The sequence below is a fragment of the Hemiscyllium ocellatum genome, chromosome 49, assembly GCF_020745735.1.
Source record: "Hemiscyllium ocellatum isolate sHemOce1 chromosome 49, sHemOce1.pat.X.cur, whole genome shotgun sequence".
Classification (NCBI taxonomy): domain Eukaryota; kingdom Metazoa; phylum Chordata; class Chondrichthyes; order Orectolobiformes; family Hemiscylliidae; genus Hemiscyllium; species Hemiscyllium ocellatum.
This window is the reverse complement of record NC_083449.1, coordinates 10,410,482-10,429,474: the sequence shown is the minus strand read 5'-3', so window position 1 is coordinate 10,429,474 and position 18,993 is coordinate 10,410,482. Positions and strand designations below refer to the sequence as shown.

The following is an 18,993-nucleotide window of genomic DNA, read 5'->3' as shown; positions in this document are numbered from 1 at the left end:
AAAACATTTTTCACCCAGAGGGTAGTGGGAAATCTGGAACTCGCTGCCTGTAAGGGTGAGAGAGGCAGAAATCCTCATCACGTTGAAGAAGGATTTAGATATTCACTTGTGATGCCAAGGCTAGAGTCAGATTAAGTGTTCCTTGATGTTTCACTTGTATTTTCTTGCAGAAATATGAGCTTGGGTAAGGTGAATAGCCAAGGTCTTTTCCCCAGGGCAGGGGAGTCCAAAACTAAAGGGCCTTGGTTTAAAGTGAGAGGGGAAAGATTTAAAAGCGACCAGAGGGTAACTTCTTCACACAGATGGTGGTGCATATTTGGAATGAGCTGCCAGAGGAAGTGGTAGAAGTGGGTACTATAACAACCTCTAAAAGAGATTGTTATTGGATAGGAAAGGTTTAGATGGATATGGGCCAAACACAAACAAATGGGACTAGTTCCGTTTGTGAGACCTGGTCAGCATGGACGCATTGGGCTGATGGGTCTACTTCCGTACTGTATGACCCTATAACTGGGAAAATTATATTAGAGAATAAAGTTGGTTGCTTTTGACTGGCTGAAAATCCTGTTTCTGTGCTATCTCTGACTCTACAATTCCTTGTTAAACAATCCATCAGAGAAAGGTAGAAGCTTAGACAAGCTGGAGGAGGCCGATGTTAACACCAAAGATGTTCGTCGTAGGATGGGATTGGGGACAGTGACAGTAACCCCCAGGATGTTAATAGTGGGGATGGGCACAGTGATGGTAACTGTTGAAGAAAACTCTCGAGACTCAGACCTTGAGAACTGATTATTCTGCGATATATCATGGGGAATTCACCATCCTAGCCATGGCTCAGTGCTATTCTGAAGTACATCAGGATACTACAGGATTATATAGAGAAAGCAGATAGGGGCTGATTACACAGTTTGGTATGCCTCCAAGTTGGTACTAAATTAGAGGTTAGTCATTAGGGTCGAACCTAAGCACCATTATGCATTCCACAAGTATTTACACAGATTGCTAACACTAAGCAGAGATGTCCCTGATTAGCTGAATGACGGTGAAGTGGCAATAACTCGTAAAGGAAGTGGGACTGATTGACAAGTCTATGTCCACTTGACTCATTCTGCAGCCTGCCCTGATCATTCATCAAAGTGGGAAAAACACTAACTTGACACCTTAGGAAGATCAGGCCTACCTTTAACGTTACCTAATAGTAAGGAATGCACAGCCAACAAAATTCTGGGGACAGAAAATGGTTTCTCAGCCGGATTAAGAAAATGGCTTCCAAGCAAATCACATCAACTTTCCCAACAGTAACCCTCAGGATGTTGATAGTGGGAAGAGTGTGGGGGCAGTGACGGTAACCTTCAAGATGTTAATAGTGGAGTGGAGGTGGGGACAGTGATGGTAACCTCTTGGATGTTGATTGTGGCAAGAGGGTGAGGACAGTGACAGTAACATCCAGGATGTTGATAGTACAGTGGGATAGGGACAGTGATGGTAACACCATTGAACATCGAGAGGCCATGGTTGGATGATGTACCATTTAGCCATCCATAGTTAACATACATCTTTCAAAGTGTAAATTTTACAACATAGGGAGACTTTGCGATGATGTGAAATCTCATTTGTTTTATTTCTCCTTTCCATCAATTATTATCCTGTCATCGAAGATAACATCTGTGACAAAAGAGACAATTTCAAACGTCCGATCTGTTGTTTCCTTTTTGTCTTGTTTTGTTCTAGTTCATGTTGCTGGGGTTCTCCTCCTCCCCCCACCCCCTCCATAGCCACTAAAATGGAGGTTCTGATTGGGAGCCGAGGTACTGGACCCCCTACTTTCAATGGTACTTTCATCTGAAAGCCTTAAACAATGCCAGTGGGAATTACAACTCGAGCTCAGACAGGACAGAGCTGGTCATTGAATCCTTCCAGTCCCAATACCAAGGCCAGTACCAGTGTCTCATGATCAACAGGAGTCCCAGTGGAATGATATCCAATGTGACCAGTAAGTCCATCTGTCTCACAGTGCCAGGTAATCCATTCTTCATTCATGATCCGTGCTTGTTCTTCACTGGGGTGCAGCTGAAGACTTCACATGACCACTAAAAATTTCCTCAGTCACTCAGCAGGTCTGGCAGCATCTGTGGAGAGAGAGAGAGAGAGAAAAACACAGAGTTAATGTTGCAGGTTATAAACACAAAGTGCTGGAAAAACTCAGCAGGTCGGGCAGCAGCTGTGTGGGGGGAGAGAGAGTGTGTAATATCCTTGCTCAGATAAGGGAGACCTTCACAGAGAGATGTTTCAAGTCCTGGAGCAGGGATAGCTTGCCACAACTGGACAGGGTGAGATCACACCCTGGAGATGTGTGTGCAGTTTGGCGTTTCCTTATCTGAGACTGGACATTGTGCCTATAGAGTTTAATGCAGCAAAGAGCGATTCCTGGGATAGCAGGACTGACTAGTGGAGAGAGACTGTATTGGTTAGGACGATATTCACTGGAATTGAGAAGAATTAAGGGGGAATCCCATAGAAATCTATTAAATTTGAACAAGGACAAGACAGAAAAAACACAGAGAGGGTATTCCTGGTGCCAGGCGGAGAGTCAAGAACCAGGGCTGTCACCGTCTAAAGGAGACGTGACAAGATTGAGATGAGGAGAAATGTCTTTACTCAGAGAGTGGGGAGCCTGTGGAATTCTCTGCCACAGAAAGCAGTCAGGGCTAGAACACTGAATGTTGTTCAGGAAGGAGTTAGATAGAGTTCTTAGGGGTGAAAGGGAGAGCGCGAGAAGGCACATGACGAAGTTGGGTGATCAGCCATGATCCCGTTGAATTGGCGGAGCAGGCTGGAGGGGCTGAATGGCCTCCTCCCGATCATATTTTTGATGTTTCTCTGTGAATGGCCCAGTTGCCGTTGAATTCTGTTCAGAAGCTTGTTGTTTGCTGTGGAAGGAATGGGTTCCAGTTCATAGGACACTTGACATCAGTCCTGGTGAAAATGGGATTCGTTTTATCTCTCCCTCTACCCTCTGCCACCTGTCCATTCTCTCCACTCCCTCTCTGCCCACACTCTGCATCCCTCCCCCCATTCTGTCTCACTCCAAGCCTCTGCTCCCCTTCTCTCTCTCTCTCTCTCTCTCTCTCTCTGCCCCATTCTCTTATGCACCCCCCATCCTCCCAAGCATGTGAAATAGTAATTGCTGCTCCTGCAATTCGAGGAAATCACCTCCAGCACCTAAAATACCTCAAAAAAGGAGCAGCTGTTACAGCCAGAAATTTTTCCCATCCTCCATCTTGGATAATGCAGAATCCTCCTCTCACTACTCTAAACTCCAGGGAGTATTGGCCTAAAGTGTCCAACCTCTCGTTTGAAGACAACCCCCCACCCCCCGAACATAAATGCACAAAATCACGTTGCAGTTGTTTGGTATCTTGGATGTAGAATACACATCTCAAAGTGAGTTAGTCATAACTTCTGAGAGATCTGCAGCCCAGGAAAAGGCCCATTGAGCCTGTGCTGGTCAGAAACAACCACCTCACTATTTTCTAATCCCATTTCCCCAGCACCTTGCTCCATAGCTTTGGCGTCACGAGTTCACATCTAAATTCTCCTTCAATGTGTTGAGGGTTTCATCTTCTCCCACCCTTACAGGCAGTGAGTTCCAGATTCCCGCCACCCTCTGGGTGGACAAGATTTTCTTCACACCCCTGCGCAACCTCCTCGCCCTTAACTTCAATCTATGTCCCTCCTCCACCTTTGTCAAGGGGTGAAAGTTCCTTCCTATTTTCATCCCTCATTGACTTATACATCCCTCTCTTTCAACCTACTCTGCTGTAAGGCCAACAACCCCAGTCTGTCCAATCTCTCTCAATCACTGAATCTCTCCAGCCCCCAAGGCAACCTGCTGGTAAATCTCCCTACGCATTGTCTCAAAGTTCATTTAGATATGTCCCGTTGGTAAAATGTGTTTTATTCATAGCTCACTCCACTGGTGCATCACAAAGGAAACACTTAAGTTATTTTGCAGTGAAAAAGAGAGCAGTTAATTTTTAATCAGCAAAGTTATGTTTTTAGCAGGCGGTTAATGTAAGTTCACTATTGTCTCATTAGAGAGAGGGAGAAAGAGGTGTGGGGGAGAAAGAGAGAGAAAAAGCAACAACTGTTTTATGGTTTAACCTGAGGGTCATCATCTCTAAGACACAGGGAATGATCATTCACAGCAATCTCAACCAGAGCAGCAATTGAACTACAAGCTGTCAACATGACTATACATTGTAAGCCAACTATAGAATCAGCTGAGGAAACCAACCGCTACATGACAATGGCAAAAACATTGGGTGGCTCAGTGGCTGGGTGGTTAGCATTGCTGTCTCACAGCACCAGGGACCCAGGAACAATTCCAGCCTTGGGTGACTGTGTGGAGTTTGCACACTGTCCCTTTCTCTGCACGGGTTTTCTCCGGGTGCTCCGGTTTCCTCCCAAAGTCCAAAGATGTGCAGTTTAGATGAATTGGCCATGCTAAGTTGCCCATAGTGTGAGGGATATGCAGGCAAGGAGGGTTAACAGGGTTAGTGCAGGGTTACGGGGATAGGGTCAGGGTTTGTTTGGGATGCTCTTCACTGGCTTGGGGCAGACAGGATGGGCTGTATGGTCTCTTTCCACACTATATGGATTCTGGCGACATCAATGTTTAGCACAAAGATGTGGTGAAATTTATTCTGAAATTAATTTTGACGAGATTCATTTTCAGTTTCTGAAATAATAGGGAAGCAAAATCCTATGTTTTCAGCTCCCCAGGGTGTGCCCTGGAGATGTGAATTTGAATCTTGCTATGGCAGGTGATGGATTTGGAATTTGATTTGGGACAAAAACAGGTTGACCGTAATGATGACTGTTGTCAGGAACAAACAACCATCTCGTTCAAAATTGAAGACTGAGGTGAGGAGGAATTTCTTCTCTCAGAGTTGAGAGTCTTTGGAACTCCTTGCCACAGAGAGCTGTGTGTGGGGACAGGGAGCAGGTTTATAGCTGGGGTAGTTAGATTCTTGATCAGTCGGGGAATTAAGTGTTACATGTGAAGTGCAGGAAAGTGAGTGTGAAGAATGGTGCATCAGCCATGTTGCTATTGAATGGCTGAGAAGGCTCGAGGGGCTGAATGGCCTTCTCCTGTTCCTGTCTGTGATGGTCCTTCAGGGAATGAAATCTGTCCTCCCCACCCAGTCTGTTCTGCACATGACTCCTAATCCTTTCCAAATTCCTCACCACCTTCTGGCTGAGCAAGTTGATTAGTTCAAGGACATTTTGGAATTGCATCCACTTCCCATCTTTGCGAAAGCTAGTGTGCTTCCAATTAAACCTGTTGGACTGTAACCTGGTGTTGTGTGATTTTTAACTTTGTACTTCCCACTTTGGCAGAGATGGCCACATCCTGTTCAGAGTACAGAGAAATAACATTTGTCAGGGTCAGTTTTCGGCTTGTTGAAATCACATGCTTTGTGAAGAGAAATTGGTCTGGATAATGACCCCAGATAGTCACAGCTCCTCCTGTACACTCTGTCTTTCAGGCAAAGTTTATTATTCTCATCTAAATTTAGAGTTATACAGCATGGATACAGGCCCTTTGGCCCAACTCGCCCAAGCTTAACAGGTTTCCCAAACTCAACTAGTCCCATTTGTCTGCATTTGGCCCATATCACTCTAAACCTTTCTTATCCATGTACCTTTCCAAATATCTTTGAAATGTTGTAATTGTATCTGCCTCTACCATTTCCTCTGGCAGCTCATTCCATATACTCTGTAATAAAATTGCCTCTCAGATCCCTTTTTAATCTTTCCCCTCTTACCTTAAACCTATGCCCACTAGTTTTGGACACCCCTACCCTGGGGAAAAGGACAGAGCTGTTTACCTTATCTATGCCCTTTGTGATTTTATAATCTCTCAGGTCACCCCTCAGCCTCTGAAAAACTGGGAGAAAAGCTCGCAGATTATGCAGCTCCTTGTAACTCAAATCTACAGTTGTGGTAACATCTTTGTAAATCTTCTCTGTACCCTTTCCAACTTGAACATCCTTTCCACAGCAGGTTGACCAGCACTGTAGACAGTATTCTAAAAGTGGCCTCACCAATGTCCTGTACAGCTGTAACATGACGCCCCCAACTCCTGCTGTCAGTGCTGTGACCAGTGAAGGGAAGCATGGCAAATGCTGCCTTCACCACAGTGTCTAACTGTGACACTACATTCAAGGAACTGTCTTCCTGCACCCCCAGGTCAGTTTGTTCAGAAACACTGTCCAGATTGTACAGGTTTGCCTTACCAAAATGTAACACCTCACATTTATCTAAATTAAACTTCATCTGTCATTCCTTGACCCACTGGCCCAGAGGGTCAAATTTCCATTGTACTCTTAGAAAACCTTCCTGTGTCCAAAATGCCACCAATTTTGGCCCTACTCCTATCTACCATATTTCTGTGTTGTCCTGTTTTCAGGCTGACCAAGCAGAGCAGCAAGCACCCTGCGTCACATACGCCACTCTGAGGGGATGAGGAACAAGGTCAAGATGAAGAGGGAAACATTTATGTTCCCCTCTTAATCTTCTCTACTCCAAGGAGAAGGAGCCTGATATCACTAATCCTTCCTTGTATGTAAAATCCTTCATTCCTGCTGTCATTCTAGTAAAACTTCAATGAATCCTCTCCAGAGCTTAAAGTTTCTTAAATAAACTGCCCAGAACCGAACACAAATGTAGTCTGACCAATGGTTTGTGGAGGTGGAGCATCGTCTCCTCAGCTTTATACACTATTTATAACGGCAAGGATCCTATCAGTCGTCTTCACAAAGGTTTCAGCTTGCCTGGCCACCTTCAGAGAATGATATACGTGAACCCCAAGGTCCCTCTGCTCCAGTGCTCCCTTCAAAGACGTACCATTGATCTTGCATTGTTGCCATGTGTTTCTGTTAGCAAAATGCATTGCCTCACATTTCTCTGCATTGGAATTCTTCTGCCAGATTTCTGCCTATTTGGTAAACTTGTCAATCTCCCTGTGAAGTCACTCAGCATCATCTTCACAATTCACTCTTCTCCCTGGGTTTGTATCAACTGCAATTTAGAGATTATATTCTCAACACCCAACTCCTAATCATTTATATAACCAATGTATTTATCAATGTTTACTTGGCAGTTTCTTCCATGTGTGCATAACTATCAATTCTACCTGTCTGTTTCCCCTATGTGAATGTGTGAGTGTATTTACCAGTCTGTTCCTGGTCTGTGAATTGGAACTGTCAATGTTAATCTGTACTTGTCGGTTTCTGCTATATCAGGATGTAAATGCAGTTACAATCTATGCTCCTCAATCTCTGCATTGTCAATACCTGAATTTACTTATTGACTTCTACCTCTCAGATCTTGTTTGGTGAATGTGACCAGTGCAAGTACCAATATGTACCTGTGAGAATCTGCTCTGTGAATATGAAACTATCATTATCAGACTGTAGATTAGACTTACAACAAGCCTTCGGCCCAACAAGTCCACACCGACCCGCCGAAGCGCGGCCCACCCATACCCCTACATTTACCCCTTACCTAACACTACGGGCAATTTAGCTTGGCCAATTCACCTGACCCGCACATCTTTGGACTGTGGGAGGAAACCGGAGCACCCGGAGGAAACCCACGCAGACACGGGGAGAACGTGCAAACTCCACACAGTCAGTCGCCTGAGTCGGGAATTGAACCCGGGTCTACAGGCGCTGTGAGGCAGCAGTGCTAACCACTGTGCCACCGTGCCGCCCAGACACTGCCGTGTACTTGTCAGTTTATGCTGTGTGAAACTGGGAGTGTAGTTATCATTCTGTTCCTGTCAGTTTTAGCTTTGTGAATGAGAGTGTGGTTATTAATCGGTCCCTGACAGTTACTGCAATGTGAATGTGTGACAAAGTTAACTGAAACTAAATGATGGAGACTGTTAGTCACACATTTGCATCGCAGTAAGAGTGTCGTCATCGTTTGTTTGTTTGTTTCTGCAACATGAATGAGTGTGTAATTATCAACCTGTACTTGTCAGTGTCTACTCTTGTGTATTAAAGTGGACGCTAGCAATATTCTGTGTCTGTGATAGTTGTTATTAGGGTGTTGAGACTGGATCTTAATCTTTTCTGCATTTTGTGATTTGAGTTGACTGCCAGTCTGTAGCGGTGGGTGGGGGAGAGAGGGGATAGGGCGATGGCAGAAGGGAAACTGCTTTATTCTGAGAACCATTCTGAATTATGGTCACACATTTCTTGTTTGGGGAGAAAGTCTGGGATCTGTGGTATCACTGAGACATTTAGTTTTAATTTTTGTACCCAGACATTGTTGGTGTTTTTGTTTGTGAAAATAAGTTTTATTCTGCATGCCAGTCCAGTTTTGTATGATACTTTTATACCAAAATGCAACACAACAGCATGTCATCTCCTTTCTCACCAAAATTAGTATCACTGATATGGCAAAGCTCAGAAGCAGACCATTCAGCTCATTGTATCTGTACTGGGACATTCTGTTATGCATCAGTTCTGCAGTAATTGTTGGGAATGAGAACTTCATCCACTCATTGTTGGTGTCTATATGGCAAGGACAATTTGACATCAGTTCTGCAGACATCTAACTTTTAATAACTATAGTGCTAGTTTTGATATGTTTTCCACAATCTCAATCACATAACATTGGTCAGATCACATTTGTGTTCAGTTCTGGGCACTTTATTTCAGGAAGGATCCTCAAGCTGTGGAGAAGGGTCATTGGAGATTTACTGGATCGCATTCACCTATGTTCAGTTGTGGTTGTTTTTGTCTGAGTGTAGTATAACCTCTGTAAATAAACTCTTTTCAATAATGCTTAATTTTATTGCATTTCAGTCTCAATTTATTTTTACATTGCGTGTATGTGCATGTGTGGTAGACTTTATCAGGCGCTGCATATCCTCAGCTGTGATAAGTGATGTTGAGAGTCAATTCATATCTGGAAATAATTGAGGCCAAATTTTATTATTTTCCTTTCAGCATCCAATGGCTGAGTGAGAGTGAGTTTACTCTTGAACTGAGATATAGACTGACAGCACATCTCCTGTCGTGAATGGGAAACAGCTGAAGTTCTTTAATTGTTAGTGCCTGTAGGAATCATGTGCAAGCAAAAACATAACACATTGCAACAGATAGGATTCGGTGCTGCTCTTCACAATCAAGGTAGGAAACACAATGGACCTTTTGTATCTTGGATAGTGCGGAATCTAACAGAGTAATGATATAAAATGTTGGTCTTTCAGAATGCCATCAATTTTTGTTTCAGTGCATAGTGATGTACTTTTCTGAACACTGCTGAAGTAACAATCCCTTTGCAATTAAGAGAAACGGTGGTGAACAATTCAGCTGCATTGGAGCTGACTGACCACAATGTTCCTTGTACAGAAAGACAATCGGCTAATTCACTTCTATTTTCTGATGTAGACAGAACATTCCCCTGCTCTGTAGTATGATGATGCACCATTAGCAGTACTTTTGCGTTGCTCTAGAGGTTGGGAGGAGGAAGGAAAAGGACTTTTATTTTTTGTCATGCAGTGCGAAATATATAAACTGCCAAATTCAATTTATTGAACAAAAGCAGTGTTCAACTCTGCTTGAAGATAAAATGTGCAATTCTACAAACCTACCAATTTTTTTGTCCCTTTTCTCCACTGCTTTGAAGGGTGGTTATTAGATTCCACTGATACATTATGAAAATTGCAGCCAGATTTCACACTTTTTTTGCGATGCATCCAAGGGAGGGGGATGTAGAAAATTGCAACAATTTTGAAAGAAGTACATAATTAACTGAAAAGAGAGTTTCTGGTTGGATTGGAACAGACAAAACAATTTTCTACTGCAATATGAAGAAATGCAGAATTATGTTTTGATTAACATGGGGATGATAAGCTCCTCTGCTACCATGATCCATTTATGCAATTGGATGCTGGCTGATCACAATGAAAATTGTTAGCTGATTGTTTCTGATCAATGCAGACTCAAAAGTTTCAAACGGTCTGACTGTGCTATAGGAGTCTCTGACAAAGGGTCTGTGGATAGAAAGCATTTTGAACCTAACATTTTGTGTTACTTGTAATGTCAATGTAACTACATGGTTGTTAGACATTGTAATGTGTGTCAACGTGGTGTATGTTTTTTAAACTCATCGTAAGTCAGAGAGCGAACGAGAGAGAGTGTGTGTGTGTGTGTGTGTGTGTGTGTGTGTGTGTGTGTGTGAGAGAGAGTGAGAGAGTGAGTGATGGGGTTTGGGGGCAATGTTTAGTTACATAGCTACACATAAATCATTCTGCGTAAGGCTTTGACACAGATTGTGTATTTGCAATTCATATTATTTGATTGCTGTGTCTATGTAAGTGACAAAAGATTAATTGTCATTCTCAGTTACTGATAGCTGAAATGTATCATTCAATGCGCTCACTATCTACCTCACGTTTGGTGGTTCAAACTAACAGCATCGTCTATTTGTTCACCTCACTTGTAACATTAAAATTATCCTGACTAAAGTTCAGAACCTGTGAGGACCACCTCAATCGGGACCTTGGGTTCCTGTCACACTACACACACACACACTCACTCACACACACTCATGCAGACCTTCTCTCATCCACACACTTTCCCTCATACACACATACAAACAAACCCCCCACACTCACATCCATGCACACACACATTCTCACAGAGTTATACTCTATCGCACGCATACACACACACATTTACATGTGTACTCACACTCAAATGCTTTTTCTCTCTCACACACACATGCAAGTCTCTGGGGTGAATGTGCATTTGCAGATACATTCTATTTTGCTCAAAAAGAGCACAACCTGCAGGCAGTCAATTCATATAATACTTTATATGTTCCTACTTTGGCAATAGAACCAGTCTGACTCAAGATTGGGATTCAGACAGGCTCTAACCTTACACCTTTATGACACTGTCCGAGTTGAGATGCCACCTTTTTTTTAAATAAAGTCTGAAGTCATCTTTGGAATGTGACTTAAAAGAAGTTCTGGGATGTATATATTAATGAACTGAAACCTGCAACCCATTCTAAAAGATGAAACACTGAACAGCAATCTTGGTTTCTTTAAAATATCATTTCAGTTGCATGACACTATAATCTTTTGCGATAGATTCTGTGTCTCATGATCCTGTTTCATGGCTACCTGATGAAGGAGTAGCGCTCTGTAAAATAATACTTCCTGATGCAAGTGGGTATGTCAGTTCAGTATGTCAGATCTATACCTGTCACTTCCTGCTTGGTGAATGTGTGGGTGTAATTATCAAACTAACTTTTGCTATATGGTAAATATATTTACATATTCACACAGCATTGACTTGTCTGGTCTCATTGATAGCTAGAGAATCATAAAAATAATACAGCATCGGGGAGGGGGGGCATTCAGCCCATCTTGTCCATGCCAATACCACCACACCCAGGTGCCCTTTCTCATGCCACCATACTGCCACAGGCAGTAACCTTGCAGTTTACAACACTTGAGGTGCAGTTCCATAGAATTTTTGTTTTTAAAAAAAAATGTAAGGTCTCTGCCTGCACCTCAATCAGTGAATTTCAGATACCCACCACACTCTGCATAAAAAAATTGCTCATATCATCGAATCCTACAACCACTGAGCTTAAAACAGTGATCCCTGGACTTTGAACTCTCTGCCAAAGGAAATGGGTTCCTCCTGTCTAATGGCTTCCTCTCACTAGTTAGTTAAAAATCACACAACATCAGGTTATAGTTCAACAGGTTTATTTGGAAGTGCAGACTTTCAGAGTGTTGCTCCTTCATAGGGTAGCTCATTATTTAGTACTGTAGACCCACCGTAGCCATGGTGGATATGTTCCAGGACCTACAGTGGAAACGCAAAACTGCTGATAGGTGCAAAACTATTAATTTAAATGGGAAATATGCCTTCCCGGCAGCTTCCTGGTCACTGGTTCTGGAACATTCCCTTTTATATACTCGGACCACGGTAAAACGCAATAACCGGACCCACAAATGTGGCGTTGCCTTGTATTATGGCACCTCTGCTCCAAGGAATACAACCCCAACCTCTCCAAGTAGCTACAATTCACCAGCCCTGGCAACATTCAAGTAAATCTCCTCTGCACAGCAATGACGTCCTTCCTATAACATGGTGACCCGACTGCATACACATCTTGTTATTTCCCTATTTTTGTATGCACCCATCTGCCAATGAGGGAGAGCATTCCATCTATCTTTCGGGACCTGTGCATTTGCACACTAAGATCTCTCACTTCACCTGCCCCTCTCAATATATTCCCAATTACTGTCTATTTCCATTCATTGTCTGACTTCCCAAAATGCATTCCCTGACACTTATCACAGCTGAACTCGGCCACTTTCCTGCCCATTCCACCAAACCATCTATATAGTTTTGGAGCTTACAGCTATCCTCCACACTATCCTCTACATGGCCAATTTTTGTGTTGTCTGCAAATTTCACAAATTTGCCCACCATATTCAACTCCAAATCAATAATGGATAAAACAAACAGCTCAGATTTGAGCCATGCAGAGGACCACTTAAACCAGCTTTCCATTCACGATGGCCACCATTGACCATTATCCTTTCTTTCCTGTGACTGAACCAACTTTGGATCCAATTCAACACGTTACCCTGTATCCCATGGGCTTTTACTTCTTCGCCCAGTCTGCTGTGATGCTGCTGCTCCTTTAACAACCTTGCAAAGAACACAGGCTCTGAAAAGTCAGAGTTGATGGGTTTTAGGGCCATTTTGATTATAGCTAATAGGTAATGCCCCAGGCAAAAGGATTCCCCATTTTTAAATAGAACACTTGTACAATGAAAGGGGAGCGGCCCAGTTTTCCCAGCTCAGCTTTCCTGTGGTTTGATTTGGTTTTTGGCCCTCTGGCTATTGACTGAAAGCAGTCAGACAGTTGAAAAAGCTGCTGAACCTAAAGAGGCAGGTCCATAATGGTACTCTCTCTCTTACATCTCTCCTGTAAGACCCTGTTGTTTGATTTTACCTTTTGTGTTAAGGGGTGTTTATGGGGATTGTTGTAAATGTTGGGCCCACCATCATTAAATTGATATAATCTGTTGGGTTTTCCCATTTTTAAGTTATTTAGTATTCTGTTCTCTTTTGTTTATGTATCATTCAGTGAATTCGTAAATCAAACTGTTTTGTTTAAAACTACTAGTTTGACCAGCTGCATCCCCCCGGAATATCTTTGTTATACCCGCTTAAAACAACTAGCAAAGTTAGGGTCTGGGTTACTTGTTGAAATGTTTGGAAGGCATCTGGCCTTTTCCAGAACAGATTGGGAGTTGTTTGCAGAATTTATTCTGTGGTTCTGATTTGGGATTCAGATTGTTGGACTCAAAGACAGCAAGTGGTAAGTCTGAGCGTCTTTTGTTCTGAGTGTTGAATTCAATTGGTTTAGACAGTGCTTGAATAAAGCGAGGACGGCAGATGCTGGAGATCAGAGACGAGAGTGTGGTACTGGAAAAGCAAGCAGGTCAGGCAGCAGCTGAGGAGGAGAATGTTTCGGGCATCAGCCTTTCATTAGGAAACAGTGCTTGGGATACCAATTGCTCTGAGTCAAGAGTTTGAGGGGGTGGAAGAAGTGGCTTCAGATTTTTGCAAAAAGTGATTAATGCCAAGCTGCTGGAATTAGCAGACCAGCTGGAACTTGACCTGCCTCCACCCATGAGGAAAAGGGCGATAATTACAGTAATAGCTCAACATTTAAATTTGCTGGATATGCCATCATAATCTTTAGAGATGGCTAACATTCAATTGAAAATGAAAGAATTCAAGTTAGAAGCAAAAGTCAAGGGCAACAGATTAGAAACTGTTTGAATTACAATTAAAAGCAGAAGAGAGGGAGAAAAGAGAGAAAAGAAGAGCGGGGAAAGGAAGAAAGGGACTTTGAACTTTGGAAATTGGCACTTACACAGGAGTTCAAAAATTCACTTCCTGAAGTAATGAGAACTCGTGTGAGAGCAGAGAGTTAAAACAGCAAGACTGGCATCAGAAATGGCTGATGATTGAGTTGATCAATAAATCAAAATTGGGCTGCCAAAATCAATTTGAATCCATGAGTGATTATAATTGTGGGTAAGAGAAATTCTCACATGGAAAGTAAAAAGTAGATCTCGGTGAAGATCATAAGGATGATTTACCACAGGGTAAATAGGAAACCCTTGAAGGGGAAAGAGAAGAGAAAAAGCTCTGGTGTTTTCAATAAAGTAGGGCACATGGAATCAGTATTAGTGGGTTAGGAAAAGCTCTTAGAAGCCAGATGTAGGAAAACAGGATAAGCCAGTGAATTTTTTTGGAGTGGTAACAGAGAGCACTGTGGAGACTAGAAAGCTGCACCAAAATGTACAAGCTGGTCGGAGGTTGTTTATGGAGGAAGTGCCAGATCTTCTTAAACCATACAACATGAAGGTAAAATTTACTCGCATATGCCAGGAGCAGCAGGTAAAGAGATAACAATAGTCAGAGATACAAGGATCCTCTCAACCTGTGATGCTAAAAGATGAGGATATATGTACCTCCGAAGGACTATTGCCAGAAAAGGTACGACTAACGGGAATTCACACTGAAATAAGAAATGCTCAATTGTAAGAAGTGAGGTGAGAGTGTCTAGTGAAGAGGGCAGAAGTCATAGTAGGAGTACTGGACAAACTTTCAGCTCTGGGAATACAATTTGTCCTTGCTAACGATGTTGCTGATTCACTGGTGGGAGTGCAGAGTGTGGTTGAAAAGCCAATGCAAATTCAGGCAACTGAACTATTGCAGGACATATATCCTGGGATGTTTCCTGAATGTGTGGTAACGAGTTCACAAAGTCACCAGTTGAAACAGGAAAGATCAAAGAGTACAGATAAGGAAGTTGAAGGGAAATTAGCAGAAACCCTGTTTGATCAGATAGTTGAAACAAACCAGGAACAGAAATGACAAAGTAGACATCTTTAGCACAGGTAAATTAACTGAGTTACAGCAAAAAGATAAATTTAAAGCAATTCTATAAAAAGGCATACACAAAATGAATCCAAATGAGTCCCTAATTGTTATTATCTTAAAAATGATGTCTTAATGAGGAAATGGAGAACATCATATTCAGGCAGATGAGAATGGACAGAAGTTTATCAAGTTGTATTGCCAGTGGGTTATAGAAAGGATGTGTTGCGAGTAGCACATGAGCTACCTGCATAGATTGTCTGTTTGAAATTCACGTTATTTAGTTGTCATCTCTGGATGTGAAAACTATTCAGTAAAGGATTAATTCTGCCCTTCAGTCACACAAGCTTCATGTAAATATGCTTCATCCCGGTTGGAGGATTTGAGCTATAGGCAGAGGCTGAATAGACTGGAGCTGTTTTCCCTGGAGAGTGACTTTATAGAAGTTTATAAAATCATAAGGCGCATGGAGAAGTGGTGGAGCCTGGTACAATTATAATACTTAAAAGGCATCTGAATGAGCATAATGAGAAAGCCTTAAAACTTGTCCTTAAATACTTAGAGAAAGTGAGGACTGCAGATGCTGGAGATCAGAGCTTATGTAGAGGGAGGAAAATGTTGAATGATAGAACACAAGAAAATAAACAGGACAGGCAGGGAGGCATCAGGCCACAAAAGGGGGAACCTAGGATGTGCAGAAGATAAAATAAAAATCTGTTCTCACCAAGTGATAACAGGATGCTCTAAAGCAATTAAGAACATTTACCTTACCAATGAATCTGTGTAAGCAGGACATAGAATGATAACATGCACAGTTGTTAACTTGTGGAATTAATGACACCATGTCAAAAGCCTTGTAATAAACGGTCAGGTCCTATCAATTATAATGGATTCATAGAGTGTGTGTGAGAGAGAGATATGAATGCTTTAAATTTATTTGTATTTTACGACTTTATGATGATTTTGAGTAGCCATCGCTGATTATGAAATGCAAACTCTAAAATATAATATTGATGAAGCTTTAACTTACTTGGTGTTCCTACACACCACGACTGCCCCACTGTCAATTCTAATTTGTCAGATCTTCTTTGAATTTGAATCACAACCCTGAAAAGAAATCATGTTTAATTTGAGACTAATGAATCATTTCGAATGTAACCTTTCAGCCTCAGATACAGAATGATTTTGTGTTTAAGATAAAAAGCAGAAGTCTGCTCCTAGCTTAAAATCATTCTAAACCTAACATTGAAGAGATTCTGACACAATCTGTCAGGTAGCCATTTTATGATCAAAGCTTGCCCTCCTCGCTGAGAAGCCATTTTGTCAAACAGTGATATCTTACATGCAAGCTGTGCAAGGTTACCTTATGATCTCTCCCACTTAGTTTAGACTGATATCTCTTTATGACAGGGACCTACCTTGCCAACAGGCACTGACTGGGCTGGATGTTTTTCCCACCTGATGGATGGCTGAGGGCCTACAGGAGCGATCAGTTAAGCGCATACGGACCTGTTAATTAACTGCTATTCCTTACAAATTATTGCCTTTCCACTGTCTGTCTAATTAAGAACATGCAGTGTTTTTAATAAAGTTTTGTAAAAAGGAAGCCTGTTTGTGACAGAAGAGCCTGCGAAGGCTCTTAAAGGAAGATCTGGTATCCTACTTTTCTAAGATTTTAGAATCTCAGCTAGCCTGGATTTTAGGTGTTAATATTACACTGCAACAGTAATGCTATTGGTAAATAAAGGGCAAGGCTAAAATTAAACTAAACTGTAAGAGGTTTTTACACCAGACTACCAAAGAGTACAATCTCCAGGATGAACCAAGAGAGGCTTATAGGTCGGAGTCCCTGGGCTGTCTCAAATCTGTACTTTAACAATATCAACAGGAAGGGTTTAAAGAGAGACGGGTGAAGTGCTGGCAAATGGAACTAGACTAGGTTAGAATATCTGGTCAGCATGGACAAGTTGGACCGAAGGGCCTGTTTCCATGCTATACGTCTCTACGACTGGACGACTCTTCAGTAACTCTTGCCCTGTTGATGAGCACAGTTTCCGTCCATCTCTGTACTTAACCCCTCCTTCATGGATGGTTGTTGAAACTATGCAATAATGTGGCCTATTTGTCTATCTTCACTGTAACTTTGAAAATTCTGTTAATAACTGCAGCTTTTAATGCAGTTCCTAAATGTCTATTTTGGATGAGGATTCAGTTTATCGATCACTGGTGTTAAACGTCAACAGGCTACATACCTTCCGTTTGTTAGAGGCAGCTGGTCACTCTTTGCTTTGAACTGAGGAAGTATTATAGCGTCTTAGTCCCTCAGGTGTTTTTCCTGAAGGAAGACACAGGGACACCTGTAAATCAACATGAGGCTAGTCTGGCAATATTGAACTGATCATTGTCACATTCATTGCATATTAATTAGGATGTGAGTACATGAATGGGAGTACTCAACCACCAGGATGCTTACACAGTTCAATATCCAACTCCCCAACTACTTGTTGGAAATAGGAAAAACAGCACTATTTGTAATGTTGTTACCAAGATCCCAGTGTATGTCCTTTTACAAGAGTATCCCATTCCTACAGTTGGTCCACACAACCTCAAGAAAGAGCGGGAAACAGAATGAAATTAAAACTGGGTTCAGAGGATTGCAAACCACACGAATGTCCCACAGCAGCTTCTTCCCGCTCTGTCTCCCTCAGCAGGCCCACACACAGCCCGAGAAAGGCCTCTCTCTTCCCCCCAGCCCGCTCACTCCAAGTTCCGAGACCAGTTCCTGCTCCGCTCGGCATCTTACAAACAACCTATCACATCTCCATCGCCCCTCCCCCAAGTCCCTCCTCCCTACCTTTTATCTTAGCCTGCCTGGCACATTCTCCTCATTCCTGATGAAGGGCTCTGGCCCGAAACATCGAATTTCCTGTTCCTTGGATGCTGCTTAATCTGTTGTACTTTAACCAGCAACACATTTTCAGCTCTTACAAACAGCCCCCGGTTCTCCCTGAACTCACCCCGAATCAGTCCCGGTCTCGGAGCCCCCTCTGTGTCCCAGGCTCCCATCCCGATGTGCTGCTGGAAGGAGCCTGCTGTTCCCTCGCTTCCCTGGGCGCTGATCTCTCCATTGCGGTCTGTTTCAAACAAACCTCTTGCACTCACTGAGTAAATGCTCCTCAATAGTAGCGCTGGGGGAGGGTCTCACTCATGCGCTCCTCTACTCAGGATCAGTCAGCTTTGGGGAGAAAAGGTTCAGTCCCAGATACAGTTGGGGCTGGAGTGAGCTGGAGGCGGAGCTGGATGAACAAAGCCTGCTCTGTCTGTCACTCAGTTTCCTCTCCGGATCCGCCCCTCACTCTCTGTCAGCTCTTTCTCAGTCAGGTCGGGCCGGGCTGTATAAAAACGGAAGGGGAGGCAGCTCGGGTCTCATTCAGCAGCGATTGGAGTGAAGAAGCGTGATGTCTGGACGAGGCAAAGGCCTGGGAAAAGGCGGAGCGAAACGGCACCGCAAAGTGCTCCGTGATAACATCCAGGGCATCACGAAACCAGCCATCCGGCGCCTGGCTCGCCGTGGCGGGGTCAAGCGCATCTCGGGCTTGATCTACGAGGAGACCCGCGGAGTGCTGAAGGTTTTCCTGGAGAATGTGATCAGAGATGCGGTCACCTACACTGAGCACGCCAAGCGCAAGACGGTCACTGCCATGGATGTGGTGTACGCTCTGAAACGCCAGGGCCGCACTCTATGGATTCGGCGGCTGAGGATAAAGCGACCCTTTTCCAGTGAACCCAAAGGCTCTTTTCAGAGCCACCCAAAGCCTCTGATAGAGAGCGGAGACCTGAGGACGGGGTAGGTAGTGTATGCTGAGGGGAATGTCACTGTAGCTGGTTATTTCACGTTTATCGCCACCGTTAAAATTATTTCAGTTCCGAAATACTAATACTGTGTTTTGCAGTACGGCAGAGAGCATTCGGTTTACACTTT

General features: G+C 43.1%; 1 protein-coding gene and 1 long non-coding RNA gene across 2 annotated transcripts in view; both read right to left on the bottom strand.

Annotated features, from left to right (window-relative positions):
• LOC132837101 (histone H4-like) overlaps positions 1-18,993 on the bottom strand; it is a 468,073-nt gene that overhangs the window by 167,137 nt on the left and 281,943 nt on the right. The gene's annotated exons all lie outside the window — the stretch shown is intronic.
• Positions 1,653-18,235, bottom strand: LOC132837257 (uncharacterized). The gene is made up of 4 exons (XR_009647475.1): positions 18,029-18,235; positions 17,264-17,346; positions 16,042-16,118; positions 1,653-2,129 (listed from the first exon to the last, which is right to left on the bottom strand). It is a non-coding gene; the product is annotated as an uncharacterized LOC132837257 (long non-coding RNA).